Below are 12025 nucleotides of genomic sequence, written 5' to 3'. Positions count from 1 at the left end.
CGCATTGATTGCCAAATGTTAGAGAAGAGTTAAAAATGTGTAAAGCTTTATTCTCATTCCTGCAATGCCCTTTAAAATTATAGGAGTTACTTATTTTCTAAAGATATGTTACTTATTTTTGATAAGTTCAAAGGCAGCAAATAACATGGCAATTTTTTTAAAAAGTAAAAGGACAATATAACAGAGTATGAGGGAAGATACTTTTTCTCTTTGAAGTGTGCACCTGATCCTTTATATGCCATGACAGACATTTAAATATACAAACCAATTGCTTCCACTGAAAGACTAATTTTGCAAGCACTTTATTATGTAATTAAAAGAAGATGATCAAGACAAGCTTTTTGAAATATTGATTGGGCAGCATTACAGTTAAATTTTTACCCTAACCAGGAGGAAGAGGAATATGTAACCAGGTCCTAAATTAAGTGCTATAAAAAAATCTGTGCTAGAATTTATTTCTTAGTATCATTGGAATTGTTTAAAAAAAATACACTATTTTTTCTAGCTATATTACATTACTTTAAAAGTGCCACTCATTCTAATTTGGTTATTTTTTAATACTACATTTTCTTGTTAAGAATTTATTGTGACGATATAAATAATTAATTCCTTGTATTTCTGTAATTCCTATGGATTAAATGACAAAATGTTTTTTCCTGTCAGTTTTAGTTAAGATTCTTATCCGAAAAGTTAACTCACTAAATGATGTAACAGATAAATATGTTGCAAATTAGTTTCAGATAACAAATCTCTGTAAATTATGAAACTGATATGATTTGTACCTTCTTTTTAATAGACATTTTTACAACAGTTTTGTGTTCACAGCAAAACCGAGCAGAAAATACAGAGACTTCCTGTATACTACCTGCTCTTACACATGCATAGACTCCATTATGAACATCCGCCACCAGAGTGGTCCGATTGTTACCATTGACGGACCTATACTGACACATCATTATCACTCAAAGTCCATAGTTAACAATAGGGTTCACTCTCCGTATTATATATTCTACGGGTTCGGGAAAAAAGTATAATGACATATAACTGCCATTGTAATATCATACAGAGTGGTTTAAACTTGCCTTAAAAATCCTTTGTATTCCACCTATTTATCCTTCCCTCTCACCTCCAACCCCTGACAACCACTAACTTTTTACTGTCTCCATAGTTTTGCCTTAGAATGTCAGATAGTTGGAATCACATAGCATGTGCCATTTCAGATTGGCTCCTTTCACTTAGTAATGTGCATTTAAGTTACCTCCGTATCTTTTCATGGCTCGATAGCTCATTTCACTTTATTGTTCAATTATATTCCATTGTCGGGAGGTACCAGTTTATTTTTCTCGTCATCTACTAAAGGATATCTTGGTTGCTTTCAAGTTTTGACAATTATGAATAAAGCTGTTGTAAACCTCTTTGTGTAGGTTTTTGTGTGGATGTAAGTTTTCAACTTATTTGGGTAAATACCGAGATGTATGATTGCTAGATCACATGGCAAGAGTAGTTTTACTTTATAAGAAACTGTCATATTGAATTCCCAAGTGTCTACCATTTTGCCTTTGTGTCAGCAATGAATGAGAGCTGTTGTTGCTTCACCTCCCCACCAGCATTTGGTGCTGTCAATGTTCTGGATATTGGCCATTCTAAGAGGTATGTGGCTGTATCTCGTTGTCATTTAAATTTACATTTCCCTAATGACATATAAAGTGGAGCAACTTTTCATATGCTTATCTGGCATTTGTGTATTCTCATTTGTGATGTGTCTGTTAAGGTCCTTGGCCCATTTTTAAATCAGGTTTTTAATTTACTTATTGTTGACTTTTAAGAGTTTTATTGCTGATTGAATTGTCAGAGCCCTGTATTGGTCTACTCATGGTTTCGATCTCTTCCTGATTCAGTCTTGGGAGAGTGTGTGCTTCCAGGAATTTATTCATTTCCTTTAGATGTTCTAATTTGTGTGCATAGACTTGTTCATAGTAGTCTTTGAGGATCTTAGGAAATTCTATGGGATCAGATGTAATGTCATTTTGTCGTTTCTGATTGTACTTATTCGGATCTTCTCTTTTGTCTTTGTTAAACTAGCCAGCAGTCTATCAATCTTGCTGTCAGGTTGCAACCCGAGCTGGGGTCCGAGGGGAGTCAGTGGATGGGTGGTGTGCAGCTGAAAGAACACTCGAGGAACCATAGGCAGGTGGGAGATGGCCTCCTCCAGAGTCAGCAATGCAGTTATATTTTTCACAGACAACAGTGGCTCAAAGCCAGGTATGAGCTCACAAAAACAGGTTACATCAAAATGGCTACATAAATGTGATGACACAGTGCACGGGGTGTCGCACCTGCACTGTGTCATGCTGTACCAATGTCTGCCTCCACCTGCTCCTGACTGAAGCACACCCGTTTTCCTTACAGTCCACTCCCTATGCCAAGGGAGTTCTCCTAGTGGGGAGACTTGCCCACAGGACAGAACCTTGGACCCAGAGGCCACAGCAGCAATACAGGGAGCAACACCTCACTAATAATATTCCCACTATGCTACCCATAATTATTAGGATACAGTATAAGCCAGAATCCAGAGATGTCCACCATGTCTGTAAGAGGTCATCAGTAAGGCTCCCAACTGCCTTGATTTTCTGGGAAACTCCTTGCAAAGCTACTGATATGTTTTGTTGGTTGTCAAGGATGAAGGTAAAACATTGCATTCCCAAAAGAACACAGATGCCACCTTGGGCAGCAGTTAATATGTCTAGGGCCATCTGGTTCTGCAGTACCACCTTATTGGTTTGATCAGGCTCATCTGTCAACAAAATGAGGGCAACTACGGTGTAATTCAAGACTCCAGTAGTGTGCTCCGCAAGGGCCGTAACTTGCATTTCTACAGTTATGACACCTGCTCCAGGGATGATTAATGCTAAGGTGTAGAGCCACTGGGAGCTCGTTGCACTCGCAAAAACAGGGAATGTAGCACCTCCCAGTTATGTGGGTGTCTAGGCAATGTTGGAATAACAGTGACAGGCACATAAGGCCACACCCCCTGGTACAGTGGTCAGTCCCATTTGCTGGTAAATATGATGATCCCATGTCTCCACACACCTATAAACTCCCAGGGGACATAAAGTGTATTAGGGCCCAGTCTTGATGAGGCGGCCTATTCCACCACGCCTTTGCTGTGGTTATATTATATTGGTGAAGGCTATGTGTGATGTTACCCCAATGTTGCTCTATCCATCACGGTACCTGTGGTGGGGGCACCAAGTGTTCTCCCACTAAGCAGCCCCATCCATCATAGATGCTATACTATAGGTCCGCCAGGAGGCAGGCATGCCATGGGGTTTGCAGCACCTCCTATCCAAAGCTTGTTATGTTACAAACATTGGCCATAGTACCCTAAGTCTCTAACCATGTCCGGTTTTCCACAGAAGCTGGATGTATGTGCAAGGGCTAGCTGTCCAGAGCTGCTGCTAGAAGGGCAGTATAGATCCAATAGTTGGAAACATTGGTCACCTCAGCGTAGGTGCGGGTCTAGTCCACAATGCTTTTGGAGCATGTCAACCTATGATTGAAACGACAACCGGCAGGCACAGGTACTGACGGGTATATCATGCCCCTCAGGCAAAATACAGGCCAACCTTTCATCCTGGATAACAATGCAGCTGCCAAGGGCTTCTACCCTGGGCGATGGTACCATAACTTTTCAGCTCCCCATTGTTCCTTTGGGTCCTGTATCCATGCCAAAGTCACTGGGGAGCTCATAATAGGCCACACAGACAATACCTATGTCCCCCGGAGAAGGGTTCCTTCCCTGGTCATTCCCCTATGAATGGTCAATTTTAGACATCATATATTAAATACCTAAGCAGTGACATGGAAATCTTACTGTAGGCACTCCCCCAGGGGTCTATGATAGCCAACCATTGGTAATGGGGGGCTATGTGGGTGCATGGCCAAAGCCAGGCTTTTTGTTCCCCTGCCTTTAGGCACAATGGGGCAGGCAACAACAGATTACCATTGGTCCTCATACCTGGTCGGGAGAGGTCCTCCTTGGTGTGTATCTGTAACTGGATGAGGGCAGTGGCTCAGTGTTGCAGTGACTCCACCAGGTCTGAGCCACCTTTCCATGGCCATTCATTCATGTTTTGGAGCACAAGGTCCAAACTTGAACTCCAGCCCCACAAAGACAGGGGAGTAACATGCAACTGTTACCCATTTTTCAGGAGTCCATTATATCACTCAATCATGCCAGTGGGTTGTGAGTTATATGGAATATGAAACCTCCACTTTATGTCCATTCATTGCGCCCACTATTGTACCGGCTGTCCGGTAAAATGTGTTCCGCTATCACTTTCAATGGTCAGGGGACGACCGTATAAGGCACACAAGTGTTGCAGGGCCTGAATGGTATGCTGTTGGTCAGCCATCCTGCAAGGATAGGCAAACAACAGACTGGTGGCCGTGTCTACAGTCTTCAGCACATGCGTATGCCCCTGCGACCTTGGAAGTGGCCTGATGTAGTCTGTTTGCCACCTAGTCAAGGGCATCTGCCCTACTGTCATTTGTTGTGTAACACTGGGCAGCTGTCTCCACCTGGGGGTATGCTGGTGCACACACTGGGCACTTCTGGCAGGCCTCCCAGGTATATTGCTTGGGCATGGACAGATCCCAATGCTTCTTGACCTGTTGCATTAGTTTACCCCTTGCACGACCCAATTTTTGGTGCAGCTATGGGGCTACATCTCATGTAAGCTCTGACTCCAACCATCGGACCGTGGCTAAGGCACCTGCCTTATTGCCGGGGGCAGCCAAAGGCACATGGCCTAACACATGACAAATAGTTACATCCTTTTGGTGATTTATGGGTAATCCTTTGGTTACACTCATTTCCCATAGGTCTTGCCATATGGCCTGGCCCCAAATGGCCCGGTGGCCAACTAGCCAATTCTGTAACTTCCAGGTAGTTAACTGCAAGGTTAGGCCTCTATAAACTGCCCGGCTATTGGTGCAGATTACCATGGTGTCTCTTCCTTGGTGACCACCATTCACACTGTCCTAAGTTCAGCCCATTGGCTACTTTGTCCACACCCAGTATCAAACCATATGATATCACTACTAGGCTGGACCATGACAGTGGTCCAGGCAGCAGTAACACTCTGGCTGGACCCATTTGTATACCAGGCCCCACTGGTAATGGAGGGATGCCCTTCTAAAGGGTGATGCCTCAGGGTTTAAGGGTGCCTCAGGCTGATCCATGGCCTTATCATGCATGAGAACTACAGGTCCCGTAACTTCTTGTAATTCTGCTGCTAAGGGGCTCATACTCAGGGTACTCTGCTGTTCTAAGTAGGCACCCCACTTTGCTAGTTGGATGTCTATGCCATCCCAGTCTGGGGGGGAGGTCACTGAATGTACCCACCTCACTATCGGGTAAGTCATCCACACAATGACTTCAGCCCATCCCATCACACTCTTACAAGCCTGAAGGGCAGCATATGAAACTGCGAATTCCTTCTCTATCACTGAATATCGGAGCTCATCTCCCTTCCAAAGTTGGAACCAAAAGTCTACCGGGGTTCTAAAGTGCTCCATGGGCTATCATAGACCCAGCCAAAATCGTCTGTGGTCACATGCTCATCAATTTCAAATGGGCGCCCCAGGTCAATTACTCATAGGGCCTGCGCTTGCTGTATGGCCCGCTTTGCTGTCAGAAAAACCATCTCAGCCTCATCAACCCAATCCCAGGTGGTTCATTTTTTTGGTCAACCAATACAAGTGTTTTATCATCTAAGCCAAATGGGGCACGAATGCCTGCCAATATCCCAAGAGGCACACAAAAGTCTGTAGCTGCCTCATCGCTGTGGGCCGGGGATATGCCTGAATTTTATCGATGATGGCCTCTGGTATGGCCTTTGTCTTACTCAACCTGATGACTCCCAAGAATTTGGCAGACAATCAGGTCCTTGGACCTTGATTTGTTCACAGCCCAACTGCACACTGCCAAATGTTGCCACAAGAGGGATGCTGCTGATTCTAAATCTCCAAGAGAATCAGAGGTTAACATAATATAATCAATAAAATGGAATAGGTGGACCCCCTTTGTACATTTCCAGGTGGCTAAATCCGTGGCAAGGAGACCATGACATATGACAGGGCTGTGCACAGAGCCCTGCGGCAACACCGTCAAAGTGTATTGTTGCCGGTCCCACAGGAAGGCAAACTGTTCCTCGTTCTCTGGAGCAATGTCAACTGAGAAGAATGCATTGGCCAAGCTCACCACATAGTGGTGCTGTCCCAATTCCATTGTCAAGAGGCCCATCAAATCCGTGATAGGAGGCACAGCTGCAACTAAAGGGGTTGTTACTTTATTTAGTTCTCAATAATCCACCGTCATCCGCCAAGGTCCATCAGGCTTGCTGACTGGCCAGACTGGAGAAGTGTAAGGGCTGTGCGTGCCACGTACTATCTCTTCATTAACTTATGAATAGTCTCAGTTATCTCCATTTGCCCACCTGACAAGCGGTATTGACAGGTGGAATTAACCCGTCAGGGTTGTGGCAGGACCTGGGGCGGGTGATGCGTATGTCGGCGCAGTACTGGCTTAACCACACATAGTTGATGTCTGAATTATCCGGCCGTGGTTTGTGAAGCCAAGCCATGTAAAATATCCACCCCCAGAATGTATTCACGTATGGGAGAGACATACGCAGTGTATAAGCAGGGAGCCAATCATCTCCCAAATTGCTTGCACCAAATCTATATACGACTGACATCTACTCAGTTTCTGGTATTTCTCCGGCATCGTTCCATACAGTTCGTATGGCCACCATCAGCCATTCAATTAGGGTGTGGTCACCTTGCCCCTGTGCTAACTGCCTGCTCATCTGCAATCGCTGATGGAGGGAGGGATGGGTCTTCATGGAGGCCAACTTTTCCGTTTCAGAGGTGGAGCAGACAATGCTGTTGGCTCCCTCATCCCATAGGCGCAGCATCCAGGCAGGTAGGGGTTACCCCATGTGCTGCCGGCACAGTTTACCTAATTCCTGCAACTCAGTTGGGGTATAGGCACTGTGTGACATGTACTCTGTCATGGTAGGAGGTCCCTGAGCCCTCCTCTGGGGACCCAACGGTTGTTCATGCTCTATTTTCTGATGGACCACGAGGGGAGCCCACAACAGGGGGACCTTCCTCCTTGGTATCAGACCGAGCGAGGGTCTCTGACCGGGATGGTGGACCCAGGCCCGCAATAACGGCAGCCCCGAATTCCCATTCCAAGCTGTGTATCCAGGTCTCCAGGTTCTCTGCTTGTGCCTGGAGGTCCCTTATCTGCACTGCATCCCGCAGAGACTGAGCTTGTACTTCCCATAGCGCAGCCAAAAACGTCCATCCAACTCTGCTGGCAAAGGTGCCGCTCCCTCTCAGTGTTCTGTGCTTCCAGGTGCTTCAGCGCCTTCTCCCTGCTCATGGGGGACCTGTCCACCACTGCCCATGTTTCCACCGGGGCCCATCCTAGCAGCAAGCCTGCCAGCGGGTACCACAACCCACGCTGAGGCCACATGGCTGACCAGGATCATCGGGGACTGAGGGCTCTCTCACCTTGGGATCTTGCCAGCTACACCAATTGTCAGGTTTCAACCTGAGCTGGGGTCCGAGGGGAGTTGGTGGACTGGTGGCGGGTAGCTGAAAAAAACACTCGAGGGACCGTAGGTGGGACATGGCTTTATTCATCTCCCTCCCTCCTGCAGAGTCAGCAGTGCAGTGATGCTTTTCACAGACAACAGTGGCTCACAGCCAGGTATGAGCTCACAGAAACGGGTTACATCAAAATGGCTCCATAAACATGACCACATAGCGCACGGGGTTGTGTGCCAGGCCCCAAAGCCTCTGTGTCATGCTGCCCTGGATGTATGCCTCAGCCCACTCCTGACTGAAGCACAGCCATTTTCCTTACACTTGTTTGGTTTTTTTTGAATAACCAACTTTTGGTTTCATTCATCACCGCTCTATTCACAATAGCAAAGGCATAGAATTAACCTCGGTGCCCATTAATGGTGGATTTGATAAAGCAAATGTAGTTCATATACACCATGGAATACGACATAGCCAGAAAAAGAATGAAACAATATCCTTTGCAGCACACCAACATGGATAGAGCAGGGTCCACACTCCTAAGCAAATTAATGCAGGAAGAAAAAAATCAAATACTCCATCTTCTCACTTTTAAGTGTGACCTAAACGTTGAGCACACATGGACACAAATAAGAATATGGCAGACACTGTGGACTTCTAGAAGGCTGGAGATAGGGGAGTAGGTTGAAAAACCACCTATTGGGTACTATGTTTCTTACTTGGGTGCAATTTACTCATGTAACAAATCTACACGTGTACCCCTGTATCTAAAATAAAAGTTGAAATTTTAAAAAACACAAGTCTTCCAAAATTATATCCTAAAACAGTCTGACGTTGTAACCAAAAGTAAAATAGTTTAAATAAAAGTTATCAGTTTTTCACTGTTATTTTTGCAAATTATTAAAGCATGATCCTTAAAAAATATATTATGTAGAGTGACAGAATGTTTAAAGTCAGAGGATCGCGCCCACTCACAAGCCCTCACTCCATCTTCTAGTGATAGTTATAATCAGCTTTCATAAAGCAAAATATCATGTTATATCATAAAAATATGTATGATTATTATTTTTAATTAAAAATTTAAAACATAAAAGAAGAATTTATTTTATATTTTGGATAATAATCTTTATTTGATATGTCTTTTATAAATATTGTCTTTTCATCTGTGGGTTGCCTCCTAATTCTCTTGATGGTGTCTTTCACACAGCAGAAATTTTTAATTTTAATAAAGTCCAGCTTACCAATTCTTTGTTTCATGGATTATGCCTGTGGTGTTACAATCATAAAGTCTGAGATCATTTAGATATTTTTCTGTTATATTCTTAGGAGTTTTTAAATTTTGTGTTTAACTTTAGATATGTGATTTATTTTGAATTAAATTTTGTGAAGGTTCTATGTCTAAATTCATTTCTTTTCGCATGTAGATATTCAGTTGTTCTAGCACTATTTGTTGGAAAAACTATCTTTGCCCCATTGTATTGTCTTTGCCCCTTTGTCATAGATCTGTTGACAATACTTACATGGGCCCATTTCTGGGCTCTTTATTCTCTTCCATTGGTGTATTTGTCTATTCTTTTGTCAATACTGTACTGTCATGATTGCTGTAGCTTTATAATACGTCTTTAAGTCAGTAATGGCAGTCCTCCAATTTTGTCCTTCCTCTTGACTATTGTGTTGGCTATTCTGGATCTTATTTCTCTCCATATAAGCTTTCCAAGAAGTGTGTCCATATCCACAAAATAACTAGGAATTTTGGTTAGGATTTCATTGAATCTATAGATCAAGCTGAGAATAACTGACACATTGACAATATTGGTCTTCCTGTCCAATATTGGTCTCCATTTATTTAGTCCTTTGATTTCTTTCATCAGAGTTTTATAGTTTTTCTTGTATAGGTCATATCTATCTATGTATCTATCTATCTATCTATCTAGATATCTATAGCTATATATATATCTATATAGATACCTAGATATCTATCTATATCTATTTTGAAAAAAATTATCTATCTATCTGGATCTATCTATATAAATATGATTTTATATAGAGATAGATAGATACATAGAGTTATACCTAAGTAGTTCTTTTTTATTGCTAATCTGTTTTTAATTTCAAATTTCATTTGCTTATGTACCTTATTTTTAACCTTATATTTTTGTAATGCTTCTGAATGAAGGAGCTGAAGAAGAAATTGCATAAATATGCCTAACCCTATTTCCTACAGAGAGTGCCTTAAAACAGTTAGTGAGAAAAGAAAGAGAGAAAATGATTGTCAACTTCCTAGCTGCTGAGAGATGTCAAGTAATCCACCGATAAAGACTAGACCAGAGTCATCCAAGCCTGGGGTTTATAGCCACCAACATAAGGCAAACCCACCTCCTATTCACCGTGCACGTGGCAACACCAAAACTGAGAAGGAGGAGGTGGGACATCTCTTTCTCTGGTGGATCTTATACAACACATGGATCTCCTTTGAAACAAAAACGGTGGAAGTATATTCACTGTCTCCAACTGTGTTCTCCCATTTTTTCTTAAACCATTTTAAATCAGGCACTTTCCTCTTTTCTTGTTTCATTTGTACTACTCTCTTCATTTCTTCTGATTCCTGATTCTTGATCTTTCTCCACCCTTATGATATTATAACATCAATCCTCAAGTCTGTTATTTTCTCTGTCTTTACTCATAACCTCATTAATAGCTTCCTGCCTTGTGGTTTTAAATCACGTGTATAGCTAATTATTAAACTCCAACATCTAATTGCTTATCTGGCTTCACTTAAATATCTCGTAGACACCTAAAACTGAACAAATCCGGAGCTGAATTCTGAATCCCCCTCCCCATATTTATTTCATTATAAGACTTTCTTGTCTGAGGGACTCTCTATTTCTAGTTGCTCAGGCCACAACAGGGATTTCCTTTTTTATTTATTTCCTTCATCTCCCACAGGCACTGTAGAAAGAAATTCTTTATGTAGGATCTATTTTGAAAAATATCCAAAATTTAGCCAATTCTTTATTGCCACAATCCCACTCTGAGCCAAGATAACCTCTCATCAGAAGTACTGTATGTGGCCGTTCTGTTCACCACAGATCTGTTGGATCGGGTCGTTTAATACGGTTAGTTATTACATTTATATGATCACACCATTGTTCTCCTCAAAACCCTCCAGTGCTTCCTGCTGCTGTTGGACTACAACTCCAGGTCCTTACAATGACCTCATCACAGTTCTGATTTTATTCTTTCCAAATGCACCCCTTCTCTCACTCTTCTCCAGCCACACTATTCTTTTTTGTTCTTTCTAGACCATGCTAGGTGCACACTCACGTACATGACAGCCTTTAATCTGGCTAGGTGCTCTGCATGAAATGCTCTTTCCTCTAGATATGACCTTCTTCAAGTCTTTATTCAAGTATTACTTTCTCAATTTCTTTCCCAAACCTTCACGTATAAAATTTAAACTCTCGCTCTCTACCCTTCAGTACTGTTCTTTTTGTTTATTTCTCTCAAAGCACTTATCATTATTAAAAAGAGATAGCATGATGTACTTAAGTACAATGTGCATGGTTTATTTTATTCCTTTTCCAACTACAATGTGAAATTCAAGAAGGCAGAAATGTTTGCTTAATTTTTTTTATCAGTTCAGGAACCAAAGACATACTGAATATTCAGTAAGTATATGTTGAATTACTCATTTAATCAATCAATATCTACTCATTTATATTCTTATAATATATTCATAAAACATTTATAAAAAGTAACTATATGGCCTACCATAGGAAAAATCTCAATAAATTTTACCTTAGGGAAAATCTCAATAAAATTTCAAAGCTAAGAACTGTCATATTCTTTGCTCATAATGAAAAACTAAATGCTGTCTCTTTAAAGTAGGAGAAGAAAAAATAAACTCCACAAATTAGGTAATTTTAAAAGTTTATCCAAAACAACTGTTTGGGGAAAATGAAAAAATAAATAAAAATAATGATAATAAAAACCAATCCTTAAGTTCAGCACCCAGGGATTTTTAGTAAGCATTAAATTTAATAAGTTAAAAAGAGAAATGAACATAGTTTAATAAATATAACTGCAGAAATAAGTTATATTACTGAGGAAAATTAGATTCAACAAAGGAAGTAGGGAGTTAGATTTTTGAAAAATATAATTAAAAGATAATAAGCTGATATATGCAATAAAATCACATGAAGGTAAAGATACAAATTTATAAATTGTTTATGAAAATAGAACAGAGAGAAAGCTGTAAATATCTTAAAGAATATTTTAATCAAATTGAAAAACCTCTATGGAAATGATTTTTATAAGAATTCAATGGCTGTCACTGACTCTCAAAGACATACATAAAATCTCAATAGACCGATTATTATAAAATAATTATAAAAGTTGTCAGTCTAAG

The sequence above is a fragment of the Macaca fascicularis genome, chromosome 5, assembly GCF_037993035.2.
Source record: "Macaca fascicularis isolate 582-1 chromosome 5, T2T-MFA8v1.1".
Classification (NCBI taxonomy): Eukaryota; Metazoa; Chordata; class Mammalia; order Primates; family Cercopithecidae; genus Macaca; species Macaca fascicularis.
This window is presented reverse-complemented; position numbering follows the sequence as displayed.